The sequence below is a fragment of the Python bivittatus genome, unplaced genomic scaffold, assembly GCF_059951505.1.
Source record: "Python bivittatus isolate LINGU-HERP-01145 unplaced genomic scaffold, Pbiv_v1 ctg000210_np1212, whole genome shotgun sequence".
In the NCBI taxonomy this organism is placed as follows: Eukaryota; Metazoa; Chordata; class Lepidosauria; order Squamata; family Pythonidae; genus Python; species Python bivittatus.
In genome coordinates, this window is record NW_028277053.1 from 1,213,556 (window position 1) to 1,239,787 (window position 26,232).

A 26,232-nucleotide genomic window follows, 5' to 3' on the forward strand; every position below is an offset into this window, starting at 1 on the left:
GGGGGGAGAAAAGCTTCATTAGGAAGCTGAAAACATAGATTCAGATTTATATATTTAAATACTGTAGTGCCTCCTTCCAAAATTGCTCTAGGCATGCTATATATCTACTATCTTGCAAGGAAGGAAGGAAGGAAGGAAGGAAGGAAGGAAGGAAGGAAGGAAGGAAGGAAGGAAGGAAGGAAGGAAGGAAGGAAGGAAGGAAGGAAGGAAGGAAGGAAGGAAGGAAGGAAGGAAGGGAGAGATTCATACAGTATTCTTTAAAAGCTGAAACACTTTAGTTTCCATCCCTACTTCATCCATTTTATGTGACTTTTCCTACTGATATTTCTGTATCATGAAAATACATTCTTTCCTTTTCTTGTCTTCCATTGGACGTTTGCCAGACATTGCTACAAATCTGAAATGGGGTAGAAATAGCTTTTGAACGTACATTCATTGCGCATAAAATCACAGATTGTTACCAATGCAAACTTTTACCCAGGAGTCCACATTCATCCCTTTCTCCCCTCCCCAATCCTTTTGCCTGTTTTAGAGGGAAAATGATCAGTGGATTCATGTTGCTTGACTTCTTTTAATTCCCTTTCCCAACTCTTTTAACAGAGTTGCCTTGCTTGGTAGCCAGAAGGAATGAATTACAAGAATGGATTACGTGATTATTACAGCCAAGAGACAAAGCTACGTTGGATGCTGTTCCATGACTTTAGGATCTATTGTTAGTTCATTTATGTAATCTGTAAAACAGACTCAACTTTTTTAGTCCCACATGCTTGTGAGTCCTATACATACAGCAGTTTTTGATGCCTCCGGGGTATCTTGTTGTCTCCAACTATGAAGGTGCTTGTCTGTACCCTTAGTTTTGCTAATGTTGTGCCAAAATCTGTTTTCCAATTTTTCAAAAAGTTTTCTTCTCCTGCAAAAGAGGATCCTGCTTTTCTCCTGTGTTCTTGATAGGTTTGAGAATTTTTTCACATTCTTCCTAGTCATGTTTTGGAGTTTACATTGTCATTAGATGTAATGGAAAATGAGACTACTAGTATTTTCTCTGACACATCTTTTTATCCCTTAGCAGCTTTTGTGGCTGCACATAATTCTGTCTGAAAATGGGTCCATGGGAAGAATTCATGCATGATGTCTTTTAATTGATCTGAAGGAAGCCAGAGAGACTGCAGGCCACCGGAGAGTTTCTACAACAAATTCTACAATGATTGTACAGTGAAAAACAGAATGTTGTCAGACTTTTTGGCCATTTCAGAACTAAATAAGTTCACACAGCACCATCTATCTTCAAAAGTTTTATTAAAATTCTCTTCTTTAAAAGAAATTTTGAAAGCAAATTTCTTTTCCTCAAGCTGAATTAGAAATGGTAGAAAACATGGCAGTACCCTTTTGTCTGAGCAGAGCGTATGTCAGGGAACTCTTGGACTTCTAAAAGACCCAGTGTGGAATAGTGGCTAAAGTTTCAGGTCAGAACAGAGAATAAGAATAAGAATAAATGAGTGATTGGCAGAAGGCCCTCCCTGAAATTTACACATGAAGGTTTGGGGTGGTCTTTTGCAACTCATCTTGGGAGCCAGTGTGGTATATTGATTCAGATGTTGGACTAGAAATGGGGAGATCTCCTTCCTTCCTTCCTTCCTTCCTTCCTTCCTTCCTTCCTTCCTTCCTTCCTTCCTTCCTTCCTTCCTTCCTTCCTTCCTTCCTTCCTTCCTTCCTTCCATCTTTCCCTCCCTCCCTCCCTCCCTCCTACACTGCCTGACTCCCAATGATTCTGGGAGCTTCATGTTTAAGTCCACCCTCTGCCATGGAAGCTCACTAAGTAATTTTGGGCATGCCACTCTTTTTCAGCCACCATATCCCGAACTTATATTGCTGGAAACATAGAAGAGCTCTGTTGAAGAAAGGTACAAGAAAAGACTCCCTCAAGTTTGACACCTGGGACTTCCTGTCCATATCCATGAAGCCATATCTCATGGTAAAAATATGAGAGTGGTTTGCCATTGTTTTCATCAGAGAAGGCCTTTTTTTAATATAATATAATATAATATAATATAATATAATATAATATAATATAATATAATATAATATAATATAATATAATATAATATAATATAACCCACTTCATTCTCTGCTGCTTTTTTTCTCTAGAGTGGGGCTGGTCAAATATATTTAGATGGAAATTCAAAATCTGCTGGGAGGGGGTGGGGTAGATTAATACAATTTCAAAATTGGTAGTGAAAGAAAAAACATGTGATCCAGAAGGATTTTTTTCCTGTATTGGTGATTGAATGTTTTAATAATTATATTGCCTTCAGTAATTATTATGGTCCTACTAAGGACTATCTAGATGTTTTGCATAGGCATTTAAACATCATTTTAGTTTAGTTGTGGATCAGATAATTGTAGCTGGAGGTTTTAATCGAGTTTTAGATACTTTGTTAGATTGTAATACCATTCCAGCCAAATTTAAGTCTCATACATGGAAAGTGTTACAGTCTTATATGTCGAAGTCTAATTTAGTGGATATATGGTGACTTTTTAAATGTTCACAGCAAGATTATTCTTTTAAAATATCTTGATCCTTAGCTGAATGGATAGATAAATACACTCCTGCTTGTATTCTTTTTATTACAATTCATATTCCAGTAACACTATCAGTTATAATAAATTCATCCCACTTTTCAAGATGGTATTTAAATACATCATTATTATTTTTTAATAACAAGATTTTAAACATTTTTTTAAAAAAAAATAAACAATCAGCAAATGTAAAGATTGTTGGAAACAGTTTTAAGATATTCATTTGTGGTCATCTTATTGTGCATGCTTCATGGAAAAATGAAAATTAAAAAAAAGAAAATTTGAAAAATAAAGTCAAGGAATGCTTGAGTATATATAAAGCTTGTCTATATGTTACACTGGAATTCCTTTTATGCTCTTGAGGTAAAATATTGATTGAATTGCATAAAGAAGAAACATTAGGAATGAAGGGAAAGACATGGTAAATTATTGGCTTCTCAATTAGAATGGCAACAATAGAATATTATTTCCACTATTCAGGATGCTTAGCACAAAGTATATAATTGGATGGATGGATGGATGGATGGACGGATATGATGATAGACAGACAGACAGACAGACAGGGATGGATGGATGGATGGATGGATGGACGGATGGACGGATGGACGGATGGACGGATGGACGGATGGATGGATATGATGATAGACAGACAGGGATGGAGGGATGGATGGACAGATGGATGGATAGGATGATAGACAGACAGACAGAGGGATGGATGGATGGATGGATGGACGGATGGATGGATATGATGATAGACAGACAGGGATGGAGGGATGGATGGACAGATGGATGGATATGATGATAGACAGACAGACAGACAGACAGGGATGGATGGATGGATGGATGGATGGATGGATGGATGGATGGATAGATTATACTTGGGAAGAACATAATACAGCTCTTTCAAAGATTAGACATATTTATCTAGCTACATCTTTATTTCTTCAGGAAATAAAATACACTATTAAAGCTATGGAAATGGGAGACCCTGCTCCTGATGACTATCTTACTGAATGGCATAAGCATGCATTGATTGGAGATTTATAATGGTGTTATTTTGAATAAAAATTTCCAACTTTACCGAGGCTTACTTGTGATTTTGAAGGATGGCAAAGGATTTGCTGATTGCACAAGTTATCTCTCATTGCTTTGTTAGAGATGATGCCAAGAAATTGACAGCGAACCCGGCTCATAGACCACAATGAATCTTTGTTTATCCATCCTGATTTTATAAAAGAGAGACAAATACTGGATAATACTAGATTACTGTTGTTTTAGGTATACTGTCAGAAAAAAAAATGGAAGTGGTGGTTTTGCAGGATGCCAAAAAGGTGTGAAATATACAGTTCAAATTTTTGGAGGAATATGGATTTTATCATCATCATCATCATCATCATCATCATCATCATCATCATCATCATTCGGATCACAAAGTTGCATTCTTATTTCTTACTCAGGGCTATTGCAATTGAAATAATTACTTCACCTGTCTAGATGTGTTATGGAGCTCATCAAGGATGTCCTTTATCTTCCTTCATATTTAATTTGATATAGGAATAATTGACCTGCCTTATCAGGAAATCAAAGGATATTGTCATAAAATGAATGGGACTGACCAGAAAGTATTATATACTGATGATATATTATGTTCTATTGCTAATTATGAATGTTCTATTCAAACATTTATTCATGCTGTAAAACAATTTTTTAAGTTATCAGTTTACTCCATTAACTGGAGTAAGTCTCATATACTTCCTATAGGCTCCAATGTATTTATAGAATTGGAAAAAATGGGGCTTTACTAGGTGCTCAGGTTGTTTGAAATATCTTGGAATAATTATCCGAATAAAGATGTCTTTATTGGTTCAAGTAAATATTTCAGATAATTTATCTCAGATTAATATTGGTATAAATAGGTGGTTAAAATGGTTGTTGGTAACTTGTCTGTCTCTCAGCTTCATCACTTCATCCTTTTGAACTGGAATCCACATTTCTCTATGGATTACAATTAATCAAGTCCAAAACTCACTATTGGTGCAATTAGGTAGTTACTATGTTATCCCTTTCATATCATGTCAGGGGCTTGTTCCTCTTTTATTTTATGTGTTTATTTAGTAATTTAAAGGCCACTTCTCATATATGTGACTCTGGGAAGCTCACAATTAAACATTTTAGTAATAATTCTACAGTATTTCCAGCATTATAGGCTGCAAGGCATGTTTGGGAAGAAGTTAGAGAAAAAGACAATTTCATCCATAATCACATCATATTCTTTGAAATAATCCCACTTTGAAAATTGCAGGTAAATCTCTCCTTTGGTATTGATGGGCAAATGGTGACATTGATTTTTTTATCACCTTAGTGCCAATTACGTTTTTAAACAAGCTGAGTTATTACGAGAAGAGTCTGGTCTGTCTAAAGCTACACAATTGTAGTAAATCCAGTTAAAACCGTAAATTTTACCGTTCAGTCCAGATGTCTTAGTGAATTCTAAAACCTCTATACCACTAATAACATTGAAATGTATTTTGAATTATTGTAAACCTACAATATTTCTAATGAGTAGTTAAAGTAAATTGTTAAGGTAGATATCAGTTTTCTGCAAGAATGTTGGAATAATGAGTTGAAATACCCCATATTAATAAATCAATGAACAAAGGTCTTAACAATATTAAGTTTCTTCATTACTCTTAAGATTCTCTTAAACTTCAGAGAATGTTTTAAAAGGATTGGCTGTCAATTTCATAATGTTGGAAGTATAAATGATGAAGGGGACACTCAGTCATATGTAATGGGCTTGTCCCACTATCATTCTATTTGGTTTAATATCCATAACTTTGTTAATATGGTTTTGGAATAAGTAATATGCTTTAATAATGTGAATGTGCTTTTGAACAATTTACCAAAATTTTTAGAATTTATCAATATGTGAAGAATTATAGATTACTGGATAATAAGCATAGCAAAAAAGATTAGTCTTTTACAATGGAATGAAAGTGTCAACTTGAATCTACAGTCTTGAATTGATGGCACATGCTCACTCTGTGCTTATGAAACAGCTCTTCATCAACATAATGGAAAAGCTGATCAATACCATTCTTGATAGTCAAGGTTTAATATTTGTTTTAAAATGGAGATTTTTGGTACATATATTTTTGTATTTCTGTTCATTCTTTTTTGTTTGTTTACATAGGAAGGAAGGAAGGAAGGAAGGAAGGAAGGAAGGAAGGAAGGAAGGAAGGAAGGAAGGAAGGAAGGAAGGAAGGAAGGAAGGAAGGAAATGAAATGAAATGAAATGAAATGAAATGAAATGAAATGAAATGAAATGAAAAGGAATGAAGAGGAAAGAAGAGGAAAAAAGCAAAACAGGGAAAGTGAATGAGGAAGGAAGGAAGGAAGGAAGGAAGGAAGGAAGGAAGGAAGGAAGGAAGGAAGGAAGGAAGGAAGGAAGGAAGGAAGGAAGGAAGGAAGGAAGGAAAAGACGTGAAGTGAAGTGAAGTGAAGTGAAGTGAAAGAAAAAGGAATGAAGAGAAAAGAAGAGGAAAAAAGCAAAACAGGGAAAGTGAATGAGGAAGGAAGGAAGGAAGGAAGGAAGGAAGGATATTTTCACTCACGAACAGAGACTTTCTCTTTTCTCCCTCTCTTTATATCTGTCTGCCTTCCTCCAGAGACCAGGCTTTTGCCTAATATATGATGGACTTATTCATCCCAGACGTAGGGCACATCATTCTCAAATAACTGACAAGCTTTCCAAAATGAAGAGAGAGCAGAATGGGCTCTAATAGTGACGGGCAGCCTTTCTAGTCAAACATAAAGCAAATTAATCTGAGCCCCCTTGCACCTTTTGTCTGCAAATGTCATAAAGTAATAGGAAAGGGTAACCCCCGTACTGTCTACAGCTGGATTTCAATAGATTTACATCCTAAAGGGCATGGCATATATATATATTTTTAAGAGCAGCAATAATCCTGTTCTTCTGCATAATCACATCCGGGGATACCTGCAAGAATTCTGGCAATTTGGGAGAGGGGGGCATTGACTTTCAAAATGTTGGTTCCTCACCGTGGATTTTGTGGCAGGCTCTTCTCAAAATCACTTTTCTTTTTTTAATTAAAAAAAAATCATCGTGAAAAAGACATGTTCTTGGTTTGCTCTTATTCATCCCCACTTTTTTTTTTTGCCACTCATTCTCATCCATTAACATTCTCTCGGATTCATGGTCAAGAAAGAACTTGTTGCAAATTGTATTTGACTTCAGGAACATATAGCCGAGAAAATACGTCTTACAAAATGCCAAGAAACAGAGAATATATATCAAATCAGGTCAATGGCCATTTAACAAAAGATATGTCAGTTGTATTGTTTTTATATTTGTAGCCTTCAAAACTTTTGCTTCCAAATAAAAACGGGCATGAGAGGTTATCAAAAGATGCAGTGCAACACATCCAGTAATGTGAGAAGCTAAGAAATCATACAAGATGATTTCTTGTATCTCCTTGTTCTGAGCAGTAATAAAAACTCAGTTCAGGCATAACCACAACATGCTTTGTTTGATTGCAGCTTAGCGTGATGAGCGATCCCAGCCATTCCTGAACCACAGTTAAAGTAAAATGTAGCCGAGTTAAACGAGTGGATCCAGCATCTGATTGACAAGTACAAGTCATCCACGAAATGCTTTGCCTTTGTTAATTTGCAATCAAAAGAGGAATGGTGATTTATTTTGGTTTTATTTGTTTTTGCATTTTCTCAACTGCAGAATGGCTTGGGCCCCGTTTTCATATGCGCGAGCGAATTTGGAAACATACGCACGCACAGTCGGTACAATGTTTTATACACATTTCTTATCATATAAGCATTTGGGGTTTCCTGGTATATTTATTAAGTCTGTGCAGGATTCGATGCCCAAAAGGAGTGTCAAAGCATGTGTGAGTGGGAAGGTAGGATCTCTCTGCGGCCTTTTATAGCAGCTTCGTATTTCCCCAAGATAAAAGACACAGCTACTTTAAACAGCTGCAGACTGATGCTACTTTTGAGTCCTTGCTTGAAGCTTCTTCTAATTATTTCTGAAGCACCACACACCATACATGCACTCATGTGTGCTCACATACACATACATACTGAGTGTTCTTTTCAGCATATAGTTTATGCACCTGTTTTGAATCACCAAACATCATATCCCAAAGTTCTAAAATGTGCATATTTAAGTAGGCAACCCTGTTCCAACTCACACATAGTTTTGGAGGTGGACACTGGATAAATTTATATAAGCATCTGAAATAAATACAAATCTCCTGTATCCCTAATCTGAACTACTTTGGTGCATGAGTAACAGCCAAGATACCTACAGCATCGTTTTAATTAAATCCTTTCCATCAGGAATTCTTTTCAAATAGATTTTTTTGCTTCCGATTCCCAGCAGTCGCCCACAGAGAAAGTTCAGTCATCCTTCCTGTGGGGGTGGGGGAACCCTCCATTTTATGATTTGGAAGAGTTCCTGTTTTGTTCACTTGTTACTTTTTACCATTTGGCATGCATTACAGGGAGTTTTTCAAACTTGTAGTATAATAATTCTAATAATGGGGAATGCAATGTTAGTTTGCTGGTTTTAACACAGGTCAGTTTGGGTGCTCATGGATGGTTGACAATGGATGACAATGTGCTTGATAATATCATTGTCATTTGTTATGGACCGTGCTGATTGCTGTGAGATCTTTCTTCGGACTTCTGATATGTTGGGCTAAAGAATGGGTGTTCTGAATGAGAACTGGGAAAGGATCAGAAAATGACAATCTAACTAGTCTCAGAGCTAGAACAGCTATGAGAAAAGCCTACATTTGGGGAGCAAGTAGCTTAAAGGAGGCAAGGAGACATATAATAGAGGCATATAAAATCATGCATGGCATAGAATATGTGGATAGAATCCCACCTCTCTCTCCCTCTCTCTCCCTCTCTCTCTCAGTATTAAAATTTAGGCTCAATCATTGAAATTAAATTAGTGGAATTCAGAACTGAAGAAATGAAATGAAGACTTTCTTTACATAGCAGAGTTACCGCTGGGATTTGCTGACAGCAAATGTAGTGATGGCCAACTCTACAGATGGAGTAGAGTAGGTGAGGTGGCCATAATTCACTTTGACAATTGGATTTCTGGTCCCAAAGTTGATTCATCTCACCTTGGGTTATTCTAAGACCTCATCTCAGGTTTCAGTAGCTGAACTAGGTTTCTATACATGTGTTCTGCATCCATAGACGTCTCTTCCACCATATCCAGTAGCTGACCTGGAAGAAGCTTTGGAGTAATATAAGGGGAGACAAATTGATCTGGGCACTACAACACCTTGGACTAAGGGAATGTATCTATCTCATGTTATTTTCAGAAGTGGAGATCACAACCAGTCTTCATCAAAATGAGGCACCCCTTTGAAGCTTTGCACATTCATTGAAAAAAGGATCAACTAGATTAATGGAGAATTGGACTATCAATACTTATGAGGTTTATGACTGTAAGGAGTTTGCAGAATCGCAAGCAGCACGCCTTAAATACTAGCTGTTGGGAAGTGACAATGGAAGAAATCTAGCACCCATCCTGATCTGTGCTTGTGAACTTATCAAATACCCCTGGTTTGGTGCTCAAGAAGAGGCACTGATCCATCCTCAAGGCTCTTCTGATGGGGAAAGAAATAATCTCCTAGCTTAAACACCCAAACTGGGCAATGAGTAAGAAAACTGTCTCCTTATCATTGTGAATTGCCTTTAACGCACAACAGGTTCAGAAATGTAAGGTTTTAGGTACTGAATTGAACCGAAGCAGCAAATCTGGTGCACGTGAGGCCAGTAAGTAAAGCAATATAACCCAGTGACCAGATTTGCACAACCTGCTAGTCTTAGCTGGTTGGATAGTTCACAGTCCAACGTGCTGTAAGAAATTCAACTTGCCTTAACTGCATGTGCGAATCAGGCCCTCATTATAAGTTATAATATGGTATCTTGGGAGGTCATATTCCATAAACAAAGTATTTATATTTTGTTAACCTGGGTTTAGCACTTTGTGTGAATATGTCCTGAAAAGGGTCAGAGATCTTGGAGCCACAAAGCAATACGTTGCAAGGGCTTTGGGAAGTGAATATATCATTCCAAAGTACTTCCAGCAGTTGTTACGTTCAACAAGACTTGATGATATTCAACCCGAAAGATTGCCTGTTTGCTAATGGGATTGGCAATGTATTATCTCATAGCAAACAAAGTACCGTACTTATGTACTGTGGATCTGTGCTCACTGTCTGCCTGTCCCTTCATATCTCCTTTTAACATTCAATAAACACAAGGGAACACATCCCCTCTCTCTGGCAGTACAAAACCCATTCTTTTGACAAACTTCTCTGGGGTGCAAGGAAAATCTCCCCATCAAGCAACTCAGCAGCAGTGGCTAATGGAACAGGCTACTCCCACATGTGTGGGCGATGCTGATGGGCTACGTGAGTTTTCCCCTGCTTTTTTATTTCTTATCCAACTTTTTGGTTGTGGCCACAAGCCAAATTCATATTTTAAAACAGCCAAGAGAGTACAGGGGGTGGTAAATTACACCAAGTGAGGATGACCTGGATTTTTTCCCCCTTTTTCCTCTTATTTTGGGGAGATGGGGTAGGGTGGGGATTGGAAGAAAAAAGGCTGATTAATTTTTCAGGGTATTTAGGTGCCTCCCCCCTCATTCCACTGTAGCTTCTGTGTGTGCTTGCCTCAAATTTATGGTAAATTATGACAATAATTTTTCGTAGTTGATCTCTGGGATTACAAACAGAGGTTCTGAACTAGGGCTACAAATTGCCCACCTATGATATATGATCACAAAGCCACATTAGTACTTTACATTGTTCCTGACCCCCCTGAACATTTAAGTAAGAAATAGATCAAATTATTACTACTACTACTACTACTACTACTACTACTATTATTATTATTATTATTATTATTATTATTATTATTTCCAAGTTTTAAGGCTGGAATAAAAAAAAGCAGAAAGTTTCCCCCCCTATAATCATCGGATATCCTATATCAGTTAAAAGAAAAGAAAAAAGAAAAAAAAATTACCACCACCTAAATGTGGTCCCTGCTCTCTTGATTCATGAAGCTGAAAATGAAAAGAGTCTAATATTTAAATTATGGCTTTGTGAAGTTGAAATGTCTCTTTCATCGCTCATTAAGCAGTTTGTTGAGTAAAACTGCCTCTGTAGAAAAAAAAACCCCTCATTCAGTGATTTTTTATGTGAGTCATTCTTTTTAGCCAAGAAAAGACTGTAAGCGAAGGTTTGGGTGTAAAATTTGCCTAAAGCCAACTTCAAGACCAGTTTCTTCAATAATCCAGTCTCTTAAATGCTGAATGGCCCCAAAGTTACTGCATCTCTGATGTTTATGCTGGAAAACCAAGAGACCAAACATAAATAGGAAGTAAGAATTGGAACAGGGGTGTCCACAGGGTATGGTCAAAAAGTCAAGATGGCAGCCACAGTGATGTAATCAAAGCTCTACCTATGAAACACCTTAGGAAAAAAGGGGGGGGGGAAGCAGAACTCTGATCACCACCATCTTGATTTTCTTGACCATACACTGGACATCCCTCAATAAAAGGAATATATTGAATGGCATTTGTATTTTTTCACATAATGCACAATTGCTTTATGGAACTTGTTAACATCAGACAAAATGGCTTTCAAAGAGGAATTGGTAAAGCTTAGATGTAGGGTGAACCTGTCAATCTGCTTTCTCCCACAAGGTTTAAATCATAACATTTTTTAATTCTATGAAGACAGCCAGTTTGGTCTAGTGGTGAAGGCACCAGGCTAGAAACCAGGAGACTGTGAGTTCTAGTCCTGCCTTAGGCACAAAGCCAACTGGGTGGTCTTGGGCCAGTCACTCTCTCTCAGCCCTGGCAAGGAGCCAATGGGAAGCTGCTTCCAAATATGATGCCTAGAAAACTGCAGGGACATCTCCAGGCAGTTGTCAGGAATCAACACTGACTTGAAGACATGAAGAAGAAGACGAAATGTGTGAATTTATCTCAGTTCCTTAACATCTCCTCTCTCTCTCTCTCTCAGTGCAAGTGCCTATCCCATCAAAGAGGATGAAAGATGTAAAATAAAGTTGTACAACTAGGTTGTGCAGCTTGGGGCCCAAAGCTACATCTTCCACCTCCGTTACAGCCATGGTCAAAACCACAGAACCTTTCTAAAGTTGGCAGATTTAATATGACTGAAAACAAAAGGAAAAAAAAAAACAAGAAAGGGTTAAATGCATTGGGAAGACGTGTATATAAACCATACAGCATTGTCTTAATGCAATAAACAGAATATTAGTGACATTCAAATTAAAATAGATGTAGCTTTAGTTTTCCTTCATTCTTCTTGGGCCCACTTACCCTCTGGAGTTTGTTTATTTATTTATTTGGTAATTTATATAGCCACCCACCTCACATACATGACTCTGAGTGCGAACAAAGTTAAAAACACAGAACCATAAAAAAGGACAAAATCTGCAGGGGACCGCACTCAACTTCCCTAACAGTAAAGCCACTTTTCAAGCTCCATATCCATGTCACCAGATTTCCAGGCCAGATAGCAAAGCCATGTTTTTAGGCCTTTTTGGAAGGCCAGCAAGGTCAGGCCCAATGTCACCTCAGAGTGGGGGGATGATGTTCCAAAGGGTGGGTGCCATGGCAGAGAAGGCTCACCTCCTGGGTCCTGTCAGATGACATTCCTTTGTGGATAGGACCCACAACATACCCTTCCTGCCAGACCTGATGGGACTAGTAGATGTGACTGGGGAGAGGCAGTCCCTCAAATAACCCAGCCTCATGCCAGGTAGGGTTTATAGGTCTTTACCAGCATCTTGAATTGAACCCAGAAGCAAACTGGTATCCAGTGTAGCTCACGGAGCAGAGGTATAAAGTGAGCTGATTTAGATGTGCACATAAGTGTCTCTGTGCCACTGCATTTTGCACCAGCTGAAGCTTCTGGATGCTCTTCAAGGGCAGCCCCATGTAATGTGCATTTCAGTAATCCATGTGGGAGGTGATCAGGCTGTGAGTGACTGAGAGTAGGAACCCCTGACCGAGGAATGGGCCCACTAAATCCAAATCTCCTAACCAAGACCACCACCTGCTCATCAGGCAGGAGTCATGAGTCCAGAAGGACTCCCAGGTTGTGCACCAGGTCTGCTGGGGTAATGCCATCCCATCCAGAATTAAAGATAGTAAATTCCCAGATCCAGGTGGCCCCAAAACCCAAAAATACAATTTCTTAGCTAAAAGAAAAAAATAGATGATAGATAGATAGATAGATAGATAGATAGATAGATAGATAGATAGATAGATAGATAGATAGATAGATATAGAGTACATATTTCATGCAGATCTTTTGTATAAGGTTTCATATCCTGAAAGAGTTACTTCAGTAGTCAGGGACTTTTAATCTTATTGCTATCATAAATGGATAAGTGAAAGAGACAGAAAATTTACACGTTCTTAATACAGACAGTTCCTTGGGGATTTTGTCTTCCTTTGTTCTCCAGTAGTGAGGAAGCTTTCTTTCTTTTCTTGCAACTTTATCTCTATTGATTTTATAAAAGGCATTATCTATGATCAGCAAATTCCCTTGCCTACAACTTCTCCCTACTCCCAGATGAAGTTATCACATTTTTGCACTTATATTATTGGCCCTTGCAGTTGAAGGGTAAAGCTTTGCTTTCCAGGTATCCTACAAGCATTTTACAGAACCTAATTACTCACTTAAAATAAAAAATCAAATAACTCTCAGGAACAAGCGGGCATCTCCATTCTCTTAAAATCTGGACCCAACATGGGCATTTTCTTAATATGTTAAGTGGGGGTGGGTGAGTTGGAGGCAGAATGAATGGTTGTCCTTTAGCTTGAAGTTCAGTGGGGGGAAAAAAGATGACCTTTGGTAATCAGATGAATAAAGAAGTCCAAGTCCCACTATTTATATAGGACTGGACAATGCAAAGGCTTTATATCATTGGTTATGATATATCTCTGATTGAGTGCTTCAGTTCCAGGACTTTTAGGCTTTAGGTAGATGAAAGCTATCTATATCCTTCATTGTTCTCCACAAAATTCAGCCCAATAGGTACAAAGAGCTTCACTGTTGTAGATGTTACTGGTTCTACAGAACACAAGAAAATATATACCTGTAATTCCATCCTCTGAGACCTATTGTAGTGGCATAGGAAAAAGGAACACAGATTTTTCCTAGAGGACAAACACTACCCAAATGCTCCCCATTGGATCTCTCCAACCTGAGAGACATACGTTCTGTGGGCCACTTATTTCTTCACCTGATTTGTTCATCTACTGCTGAGAGTTCTGTGAACAGAGAGAACTAACCATCTTTGGCATACTATAAAACTTTTAGCAACAGGGCTAATGAAATGCAAAGCTTTCTGTGAGTCCAAGCTAGCCTTCCTATCAAATCATCTGAAATATTTATTTGTCCTCTTGAATAATTGATAGGGGCATCAGCTCTCCCGGTCAATTGATTTATTAAGGGGCTGTTCAGAATTAAACAGCTTAAAGATATTAGATTTAGCAGCGACCTTGCTTGTTAGCATATTCATTTACCTACGGGAGCTCCTATTAGAAATTGTTAATACATAACATTCTCAGTCATGGCCCAGATCTCCTCAAATTGCATTGACGCTGGGGCTGTTTAGCCACCGAATAACAGGTTTGATTGAGTACTTGGGTCTGGTGTAATTAGATTTTGCCGGAGATAGTGTGTGGGGGGGAACTGGTTTTAATGTGGTGTGCATTAAGCTAGATATGTCATCAGCATTATAGTAATTGGGAAATAGGAATACCATAGGCCCAGTGTGGGAGAATGTTTGTGTTTATGGCTTGTCTCTCTGTCTCTGAGATGGAACCTAATAAGAATCACCACCCCTTAGATCTGCAGGTTTTGATCAAAGGGGGTTGGGCTTTCTAATGGTTCTAATTAGTATCATCAGCAAATGGAATCTCTCCGATGGAATAACGGAATCAATTGATTGTCAGCTAATCACGCCAATTATTGGGTGAGTCTCAGAAAGGTCATTGCAATGGCTAATCAATAAAGCAAATGCACTTGATCACTCACAGATACAACAGGAAAAATCAGGTCTTGAGTTAATCAAGCTCTGTCACCACCAAGGAATGGAATTCCAGCTGGATAAAAATGCTTGAAAGGTCTTGCTCTGCTAAATGAAAGTAGGTTCAAATTTAGTAATTCTTGGTGTTGGAGCTGAAAGTACATTAGCTGTGATCTGGGATATAATTGGGAACAATTTAAACTCCTCATATTTAATTCAGTGTTTATTCCAAACAGAGCAAAACCATAGACTGATCAGAACCTTGCAGCTTGTTTTGACCCAGGGGTTGGACTACCCAAAGTAGTGGGTAGAACCAGGAAATAAGTAAATTGGTTTAATTTACATTTTTTTAAAAAAAGGAAGTGTAGTAACTTATAAAAATGTATTTTGCTAAACAAATTTACAGTAGAAAAGTATAAGTACATTGAGCATCATTAATGAAATAATATAATCGCATTTAAGAAGCAATGATCATAAAAAGGGATAGGAAAGGGGGAAAGGGGGCTTGCAAAATTACATTTAAATAGAACAATTTCAAGCATTTGGACTATATTCCTCCATTTTTGGTTGACCCGTCCCCTCAACAAAATTAATTCAAATATTGACAGGCAACATATATCAACACATAACATATAAATATGTTGACTCTTTATTCTTTCTTTTTTTTTTTAATTGTGTCAGGGTAAAGTTTACAATTTGGTAACAAATTTTGAAGAGCTTCAGAGTGTAACTTGAGGACCACAGGCATCCTTGAAGCTGCACCTTATGAATTTCTGCCCTGGATAAACAGGAGGATACTGACTTCATCAGCAGCAACATCTTCTGAGAGAAGTGAAACAATCAAGTTCAGCTTTCTTTCCTTCTTTTTCTTTCTTTTTTGTTTTCAGTCTTAAATCTCTTCTGTTCTCCATCAGTTTATGTATTTATTTTGTTGCAAACATTTCTGTTCTGCCTGATATATCAGATTCTAGGTGACTTAGAATATTAAAAATATGAAGCCATGATAATGTACACTGCCTAGCACAAACCCTGTGTATACTGCTATCCATAACCGCAACCCTTCCACCCTAAAAACTCTATGGAGAAGGACAGTTTTGCCTTTTTGTTAGGGTGGGGTGTAATCTGGTTTCAAAATTCAAGCTGCTCCATAGTGAGGGGACTGCCACAGAAAAGATAAATTCTCTGAGCCCCTCCCTCCTAATCTCTGTTAGGTCTTAGTCTCAGCAAAGATGCTAAGCCAACAACTGGCATTCCACTTCTTGACTTAGACCCAGCAGAATCTCATCCAACCCAAGCACAGATGGTCCTGATCAGTTATGGTTCCCTCCATCAGATTGCTCCTACAGAGCCCTGCCAGGTCCATATATTTCTCAGCACAGCTGAGCATTCCTTTGCTTTTTTTCTCATTTGATGCCTTCTCTTAATGAACAGCACTCTTGAGGGCTGGGTGGCAGAGATCAGGTCTCGGCCCAAATTTGCTGGCTCCAGGAGCCAGTTGCTGGCTCAGCACTTTTGCTGGGACTAAGAACCATAAAGCTGGCTTCTTGGAATGCCTTCATCTAGCCCTCTTCATCATCTGAGAAGGTCTGTTGAGACCAGGTCATGGGAAAGCCTCACTACTCACTAAAGTTCTGTAGTAGCCATGGAAATTGGGGGGTGAATATCTAAAAAGAAAGAAAGAAAGAAAGAAAGAAAGAAAGAAAGAAAGAAAGAAAGAAAGAAAGAAAGAAAGAAAGAAAGAAAGGAGGGAGGGAGGGAGGGAGGGAGGGAGGAAGGAAGGAAGGAAGGAAGGAAGGAAGGAAGGAAGGAAGGAAGGAAGGAAGGAAGGAAGGAAGGAAGGAAATTACTGTTTGTCTGCCCGTGATGAGTCTGAATAATTTCCACAAAACCAGGTGAAGAAGCATAAGAAAAGTCAACTAATGTAAGCATATGAAATAAAATTATTCTGAGCTAGAAATTTCCCAAGGCTGCATTAATGAGAAAATGACTCCAAATCAAAACAAACAAACAAACAACTCTACTTTTAATCTTACTGCTCCATTTTATCACACTTAGCTATGAGAAGTCTTCATCTGTAAATCCAGATCATAACAGAGTGGGCTTGGCTGACCTGGGAAAGAAAATTGGCATGTTAAAAGGAAACAGAATTGGAAATAACCAATGGTATTTACATTCCAATCTGGATATTATAGTTGTTTCCTGGGCCCTGATAAATTTCTCTCTGAAATAAAAGTACCAGCCAAATTGCTCCATTTTTACCACTGTGACATGTGCAGTTTTTTGATTCAGTAGAAATGACACAGCCATCAGAAAGCAGATGGAATTCTTTCACCATTGTTTCTTAAGTTCTGCATGACCCACTGAAATTGACATGACTGATTATATTTGCTTGAGAAACGGAATCAGTAAATTTGGAACTCAAGAGAGCTGTTCCACGTCTACTGGACTAAAATATGAATCAGAACATTTTTTCTTACTTTCTTTTGCACTGAGTCCTACAATGAAATTCTTAGATTCTACAACAGATCAAAACTCCCTTTTGAAATCCATATTTTGAAAGAAAGCATAGAAAAATACATTAGTTGTACATTGGTTTATCTTCTTTTAATCAATTTAGGTACCACTCAGAGAACAGCAATTAATAATCTGAGTAGAATTACAGTAAGTGAATAAATAGAAATGAATATATTTTCAAATGTACATTGTTGTGCAGACTGCTTTTAAAGATTCACAGATGAATGATAAATGGAGTGGGATGGATTAACGACTTTTTTCAGGTGTAAAACAGTCTGAAAACAAACATTTATTTCTCCCTCAACAAAATAAGTAGGACAGCTTTTGAGCTGCTGAATTTCACTATTTCATTCATTTTCATATATGACGAAAAAATTGTATCAGCTATGAATTGTCAAAATTAATATTGAGGGGAAAAAGGGAGAAAAAAAATTCTGCAGAAAATTTTAAATTTCTTTAAAATGTCCATGCTTGAGTATATCACCACATCTCATCCATTCATTTCATATTTACTTAATCCCATAGCATATGATACCTGAAAGGGAAAAACAAAAGGCAAAAATAATGGGCAGGTATTAATACAATAAAAATGAAACTGCCCATATATCAGCTTTTGGGGAATTATTGGCTCTTACCATCATTTACAGTAACCTGCCATTTGGTTCAACAGGAACAATTAACTGAATTTGGAACCAAATTTCAGGTTGATGGAAGAGTACTAAGTACCATGGGTACTGGGTATAGGGATATGAAAAGAAAAAGGTCCTTGGCATCTAGAAATTATCCTTTGCTTTGCTACAAAGTCTGTACCAATTTCCCCAAATTTATGCACTTCAAGCCTGCTGGGACTACAATTCCCAGAATGCCTAGGCAAATTGGACCATGGCTGTGGTTGCAGGGAATGAGTCTGAGAAATCTAATCCCAACCCATCTGAAGGTGGGAAGGAAAAATCTGCAGAGTCTACTTTTCTTTCCAGCTGATATCTAACTTCAAAACAGAATCCCATGCCTATTTCATCAGGAAAAAACTGCTCAGATTAGTATCCTTGAATTCGTTGGTCTTACTTTTGAGTAAAATGGTAATAAACTGCACTGAACTGAAATTAGCTTAAAAAACAAAACAATAAGGTTATGTTTCATTCCCTCCCAGCATAGAACTCAGGTGTTTTAGGGCAAAAGGACTGTGATGCCAGACACAAAAAGAGGGAGGTTTTAGCATATCTGGGGAATTTCAGGGTTGTGAAGATTAGAAAGCATGTTTGGAGGGTGCAGTGGGGAGAAACAAAAGAAAACTAAATAGCAGGAGACCAACAAGCTTAACAGGCATGGAATGCAGAACAACAGAAGGTGTGGAAAAGCAGAACATCTAGATCAGTGTTTCTCAGACTTCGCAACTTTAAGATCCAGTTTGCTGGCTGTGAAATTCTGGGAGCTGAAGTCCACACATCTTGAAGTCTACACAAGTTGCCAAGTTTGAGAAACACTGATCTAGATGGTGCAGGAAAACGAGAGACTGCTTCGATGGGATGGCTGGAGACTCATCCCACTTTCAGAGAGTTAACTGGCCAACCTTCCTAAATAATAATATCAACAACAGCAACAGCAGCAACAACAACAATAGAGCCTCTCTTCAATCCAATAAAATCACAATGTCTCTAGCCATCTCTCTTTCTTTAGTTTGATTTAATTACTAGACAACAGACCTGTTGGGTCATTGTTTCAGAGATATTTCCTTACCTAAACAGAGAAACCAAATGACCAAGGGCAAAAAAGCAGTGGGAGCGTGAGCGATTTACAACTTGCTACCAGCTTCCCCACTGACTTTGCTTGTGAGAAGCTGGCAGGGAACAAGAAATCAACCTTCCTTCCTTCCTTCCTTCCTGCCTTCCTGCCTTCCTGCCTTCCTGCCTTCCTTCCCATATATAATATAGGCTTGTGCTGTTTGCCTTCCACTCCCAACCTTCAGGACAGCCTCAGTGAAGCCTCCTCCTCCTCAGCTAACCTGAAGAACTGCCTGCCACTTTGCTGGGGGGAGGTTGAACAAAGAGAGCCACAGACCATAAGGAAAACTACACCCCCGGTCCCCATTCTGGCATGTCCCCAAGAGCACCCCCCAGCCAGCCCTACTTCACCAGCAGGCATCCAAGTCACTTCCTTATCCTTCCCTCAATGCCCATCACCATTAAGAGATTTCAAATTTTTGCCTTGTTTTCAAAGCAGCTTGCCCTTTGGGGCCTTGCCCTTGCTTGCCCTTCGGGCCTTGCTACCAGCTGATTGGGTGTGGGGGACAGAGGGTGGTGGGAAAGAGGTCAGGGATACACCCATGATGATCACGTGGCCTGGGCTGACCGTGGCAGCAGAGCAGCGCAGCAGTGCTGAAGTAGCCACAAATTTCCCAAATTTCAACCCCATGGGAGTAATGGGTCCTGGATTTTGGACACATTCTATAAGTTAGCGCATTTGAGGTATCTTGGTTCAAAAATTGTTGCCCCATGACACACTGTTTCACCCAGTTGAAGGTCATAGACATGAGAGTTTTAGCAGTATATAGATCTGTATAATTGATTTATATATATATAAAATCTAACCCTGGGCAGCTATAGTCCCCAAGCTGAAAAAGTTGCCCATTTTTGTTCATTATTTTCTAACCAATCTAAAATTCAGTTAAATTTAAGGTACAACCGACCTGCATGTACTTACTCAAAAAAAGGAGGATCCATGTTTCCTTGTTTTGAGAGGAGAGAGTGAAGTGGCAACTCCCCTTCAATTATGGATGCATATGTCCTTGTAATTTTTGACCCACAGCTTTGTGGATTGATGAGGTAGGCTGTGATCCACAAAATCTATGCCAGACTTCCCAAAGCTATCTGTCCTCCAGATGTGTGGTCATCAATTTTCAAAGTTGATTATGGTCATGAAGGCTGGGGAATTCTAAGAGTCGAAGTCTACACATCTGGATGAAATGCAGATTGGGGAAGATCTTACTTTAGGAGTTCATGGAAACTTGGAACAGGCAGGGAAGCTGTAGCCTATGGAGATGATTGCACAGTGAAAGACAGGACATTCACACACATCAAACACCCATTCCACCTAAACTGAAAGAGAACTGGGTTTTGTTTTTTGGGGGGGGGGGGTGAGCAGGCAATTTGGCTCTAGTTGGAGCAAGCTAAGTTTTACAGATGTGGGGCCATCAGTAAAAATTCTAATGGGGAAAACGGATGCTTTCATAAAGAATTAGGTAAATATATCTTCTTTAATTGAAAGACCTTCTTTTCACCACAAAGATTACTTCCTCCTCACTCTGAACTGCAGAACACTTTTGTCTGCCCGTTGCACGCTGCATTAATTTAAGCCACAATCGCTTGGCCTGCAATATGCTTGTATATACTTAACAGCTCAAAATGAACCTCGCCAGCTGTGGCATGTGAAACAGCACGTTCTGCTCCATGGAGCATTTCAATACATGTGCATGAAGCTTTTACATGGCTGTGCGCAAAGGTCAAGATGCATTCAGCCCCATTCGGAGATTTATTTCTTTGCTGTGTCTATTTGGTTATTACTGTTTTTAATCCACCCAAGAACAAGATTCTCTGGGCAGGTCACCATCCAAGAGCAGGGAAGAGTTGCTCAAAAAATGACTCATGAAAAGCAAAACCACTGACAAAATCCCTCACAAAAACAAATGAGGGACAAAGATTTACCAGGATCAGAAAATGGAAATGGGCCTTTAGCGGAAACGATAAAACCCCAGCTTTGCTTAATGCTTGAAACTCCCTGCTTTATGTTTAACCCAGGGAAAGACCTGATTTAAATCCTAAAGAACGCAGCTCCTTTTAACTTCCTCCTCATTCTCTTTCTTGGTGAAGGGAATGAAAATGCCCCCAGTCACTGGATTAACCTCTGGAATAGGTGAATCCCAACAAATTTAGGATGGGTTTTTCTTTTATGCTCAGAATACCCTAGGGGCTCTCAGCATCATAGCTGTAAGATGTATAATATTTGCCTCATTTATTTGTTTGTTTGGTTTTGATTGATTGATTGAACAAATCATCACCAAATTAGATGGCCACCCATCTCAAATACATGACTCTGGGCAGACTCTGGGAAAATTATAAAAACAACGATCAGCATTCAACATAACCAGGGGACAGGCTCTGTTGCCTAGGATCCCAGGTTCGAGCACAGAGCCAAGCGTTCAGGGCCTTGCAAAAGGCCAGCAGAGATGGGGTCAATCTGATCTCCAGAGGGATGATATTCCAGAGGGCGAGTGCCATGACAGAAAAGGTATTATTATGGTTGGTCACAGAGTCAGCCAGATGCTTAGACTGGATTTGGCAATTTTATCCACCTATTGAGACCTTCTCAAGGACCTGAGATAGGCAGGTGTTGTTGTTTGATGGTGTTAAAGGTATTGTCGCAGGATGGAAGCTGTTCCAAGTAAAGCTGCCTTTTGCAATTGGCTGATGGTGATTTTGTCAGTGCCAAAAGTCTTCAAGTGGTGCTCCAGATATTATTATTATTATTATTATTATTATTATTATTATTATTATTATTATTATTTCCCAGGTCAAGAACACCCGGTTTACAGATGACTCATAGTTAAGAAGAGAGCCTATTGTAGAAAAATTTGAGTTAAATACACAATGGCTCGAGTTCATTACATAATACTACTTATACAGCTTACATACAAATCTGACTCTCTGCTATGCATTCAATCAGCCTAATTCTTGCAGAAACCTGGAAAAAAAAAAAGACAGGCTGCTTTAATGAACCACAGAGAGGTGCTGAGCTCCCACTCTTGTGAGATCCAAAGCAATTCTTCCTGATCATATTTGAAGTGTGCAGGTGATTCCATCAGAGGCTCTCTGATTTAGGCTGAAGAGTGGGGTAAAAATAAGGGGTGGGGGGAGACTTGAGATCCTGCCGGTGTTAGTTGCTGGTGAAGTATCACCCAGCATCCTGGAACATCAGTTATAATGGCTGGGCATGGAAATACAGCAAAATCTAGAGGGCAACAGGTCTGGGCACAAGAATCCATGAGGCCACTAAAGATCTAACTCTTTACCATCTAGTGGTGTGTTACATGCACTCCCAGGTTCGGCTTATGGTCACTCATTCATTCACACACTCGCAGCCTTTGAGGCATGTGGATCTTGTCAGCCCCCCTTGCTTTCTACCTGGGTTTTCCAGAGAGGTGCAGCTGGAGCGGACAAGACACACAGCCCTGGTCAACAGCTGGGAAATAGTTATGGAGTACACATCTCTTTCAACCAGACACTGAGGCACATCAGGTTCTTTGGAATACATGGAGACCCAGTAAATTTAAAGCAGCACGAAGCTTTACTGGTTACAATGTATATTTGCTCTTTCTTTCACGCACGCACACACTCACCCACACCCTTCTCAACTAGGCTGCCAGGCATTAGCTAGAGGGACAGAAGCCACCAAGTCTGGATCCAGAGATGACTTCAGGAGTGGGCAGGCTTCAGGATCCCCTTTATCCCCCAAAGTTTTTCCTTTGTTAATTAGCTGGGACTGGATTTTTTCCCATGTGTTCAGGCCCAAGCTTCCTTTGTCTGGTTCAGGTGACATTTTTTTCTTTGTTTCCTTAACAACATGTTTCCTTCTTATCTATCACCTGGGAAGGGATCTTTTGGACAAGATTCCTGCCTTTTTGTCCTCTTTGCTTACGTGGCTGCTTCATCTTTAGTTATGGCAACTTCAGCCTAGTCTCATAATTGTCTACAGCTTTGTAACTCAAATCTATAGACCATGGTTCCTCAACCGTGGTGACTTGAAGACGTGTGGACTTCAACTCCCAGAATTCCCCAGCCAGCATGGCTGGCTGGGGAATTCTGGGAGTTGAAGTCCACACATCTTCAAGTCACCACAGTTGAGGAACCCTGCTGTAGACCCACCCCCTGCCTGCCTCCACTGTAAATAAATGAACAAAGTCCCCCAATCAGGTACACTAATGTGACAGGATGGGTCAAGTCTGCCATCTTCCCTGATTCCAACCTCTCTGTGCTGAACTGGAAAATTGAATTCAGATGAATGCCACTAGCACTGGAAACCTCCTCGTGACTAGGAATCTTGCTTTATAAGGATATGAAAAGGGTTCTGCTTTCATTCAAGCCGACACTGAAGAAATTTAATGAAGACTTATCTGGTCCAAAGAAGCTGGAAATGATGGGCTAGGCCCACAAAAAAGTTGCAAAAGTTGGGAGAAGGTCTGGTATATGAAGTCCCCTCTTCTACTTGAGTGACTGTATCTCCAGGTTGCAGAGGTTCCAGATACTGCAGAATGTCAATGTCCAGAAGCTCCTATCACCATGACCTGTAACAGTTCAGGCTGTTATTCAGGAACTACAAACACCACACATTGTATTTAGGAATAACACCTGACTACAGCATTAGTCTCTAGGCTACTTTAACTCTGCTGAGCAGAGCAAGGCTTCTAATTCTTGCAATCATTCAGTTCAGTTTGATGTCTGAATTATCCCACCCGGTTATACTTTATGCAATGGAGTTTTCCCTATTACCTAGCCTGCTCCTCTCATACGGCACTACAGGCCTCAGGGATATACCCCTAAAAGGAGGCTTTCCTTTTTGCACACCTCAAGCAGCCTTGAACATGGCTCCTCCTTCTTCAGCAAACTCCTTTTACAAAACACCCAACCGGCTTCTGAGTTCTGAACTGTGAACGATATACGGCCTGGTGGGCATATGCCCCCAGGACTGCCTTCCTCTGACCTGGAAACAGCTTATCAACCTGAACCCCCAGGTAAAGCTTTCCAGGTTAGTGGGAAACAATGCAATGCCTCCATCCCCCCCCCCCCGCCCCATGTTGTCTTTCTTGAGGGATGGAACAGAATTGGGAACATTTGCTGCTCTTTGCTAATGGTTTAGGTAAGCCACGCGGCATCGAATGCCGTTCCTCACGAGGGCTATTCGTGAAGTCATTACCTGTTTTGCTTGAGGAAGCAGCGGCTGAGGCTGATCTAGCACATGCTTTTAAAGAATAGACCATTACAAAGTATTGCTTAAGCTTGCCTGGATTTTGGTGGGTGGGTGAAGGAGAATGTACAAAGTGAGTATTAATTCACTGAATACCAATATTAGTGTGCCATCAAAAACCTTAGAAATTTTCCCTCCTTCCTTTCCTTCCTCTCCTTCACTCCCTTCTTCTTTCCCTCCCTTCCTCCCTCCTCTTCCTCTCCCTCTCCCTCCCTCCCTCCCCCCTCTTCCTTCCTTCCTTCCTTCCTTCCTTCCTTCCTTCCTTCCTTCCTTCCTTCCTTCCTTCCTTCCTTCCTTCCTTCCTTCCTTCCTTCCTTCCTTCCTTCCTTCTCCTATCCAGCAAGAGGACAAACAAGTAGTATTATAGCAATGAGCTTTAAGGTTGTTTCACCTTCTTTGCTTGCTTTCACTCCTTTCTTTTCTTCTTTAGATTACAATCAATTTCTTTTTCTTTTCTGTCCCCCTCCTCTACTAAAGTTGTATTAGGGATTCACTTAAGCAGAAATGAACTGTAATATGCAAATAGTTCTAATTGGACTGCTAATAGAGCGTGTCTCTGTTGTTTTTTTGCAAGGAGTTTTATGTCTATGTAATCAGTGCAGACAGACGTTAAGTAAATGAAGAGGCAACTAACAATGTCAAAAAAGAGACCGGGCGGTTTCAGCTGACACTACCCTAATCTTCCAGGACCCATTAAATGGCAGTTTCAACGCATTACCTACCATAACAGCCTTGAATATCACTGATTTTATTTGCAGTATCAAACATTCCATTTCATGCCCCATTAACAACGGGAGCCTGAGCCTTTGACGCAGCTAAACATTTTACTAACTACCTGGACTAAGTAACCAATTAACTTTTGGAGACAATACGGCCAATTAAGCGCAAAAAGGTAAGCCTGTCAACCCCCACTAAAATTGAATTTCCTCTTTTCTTTTTCTCCCTCTCCCCCTTTCTATCTTTGATGGCTCTTCACGCTGGATTCTTAATGGAGATTTTGGTTCCTATTAAGAGGGCGGTATTGATAAAGTTCAGAGGTTCTTTGGGATGGGTCCTGACACATCACTCTTTCAACTGAGACTTGCTGTGCCAGGGAGCCAAATGGAAGTGGCTGGTGATGTGGGCTAAGTTGGCATTTGGCTGCAAAGGACGGTGGTCTGGGCATGTGGCTGAAGTTCTCCTGTGCTACTCCAGGACACTGAAAAAATAAAAAATACTACAATAGTGAATTACTTGGAAGTAAAGTTAAAATATATACATATATAATAAGGAAATAGTTTTAATTCTTTCACTGGGGAGTCCTTGGGGTTCTCTGAGCTTGGTTCTTTTCTTGCAAACATTTCATTACCTGGCTAGGTAACTTCTTCAGTGCTAAAATGGGATGGGGTTCACCACCATCAGGATCAGAAAAGTTTACAGATAGCCCACTGAAAAACAAACTCTGAAGATTGAGGCAACATACAAGTCTGGGTTGATAAAATATCTTAAATACATATAATCTAAAATGCAAATGATTATAAAATTCATGGAATCTAGGAGTAATCTCATACAAGGGGTACATTTTTTCATGATGTACTGGAAGAAATATTTTTTGGGATGGAACCAGCTTGATCACCATCTGCTTTTTTCTAAAAGCAATATGGTTTTGTGTTGGTGTGTTTCTAATTGCAGACATGTTGTTTGTTTATATTCCATTGTACAGAGTTTTTATATCCACCACTGTTCGAGTGCAAGGGCCAATCTAGATTTGTACATTATGCTAAGCCATGATTTGTTTAACTATGGTCTGTCAAAGGCTCCTCACTTGACATGGTTCACAAAGCACATTAACAGAAAGCCAATCATCATTATAATGGTTGGTTTGATAACCCCATCAAAACCAAGACATTATTGGTTTGCCCTCTTTCTTAATGGGTCTGTTCTCAAGATGCATGGATTTGAACTTCCAGAATACCCCAGTCATGTAACCATTGCTGAGAATTTGAATTC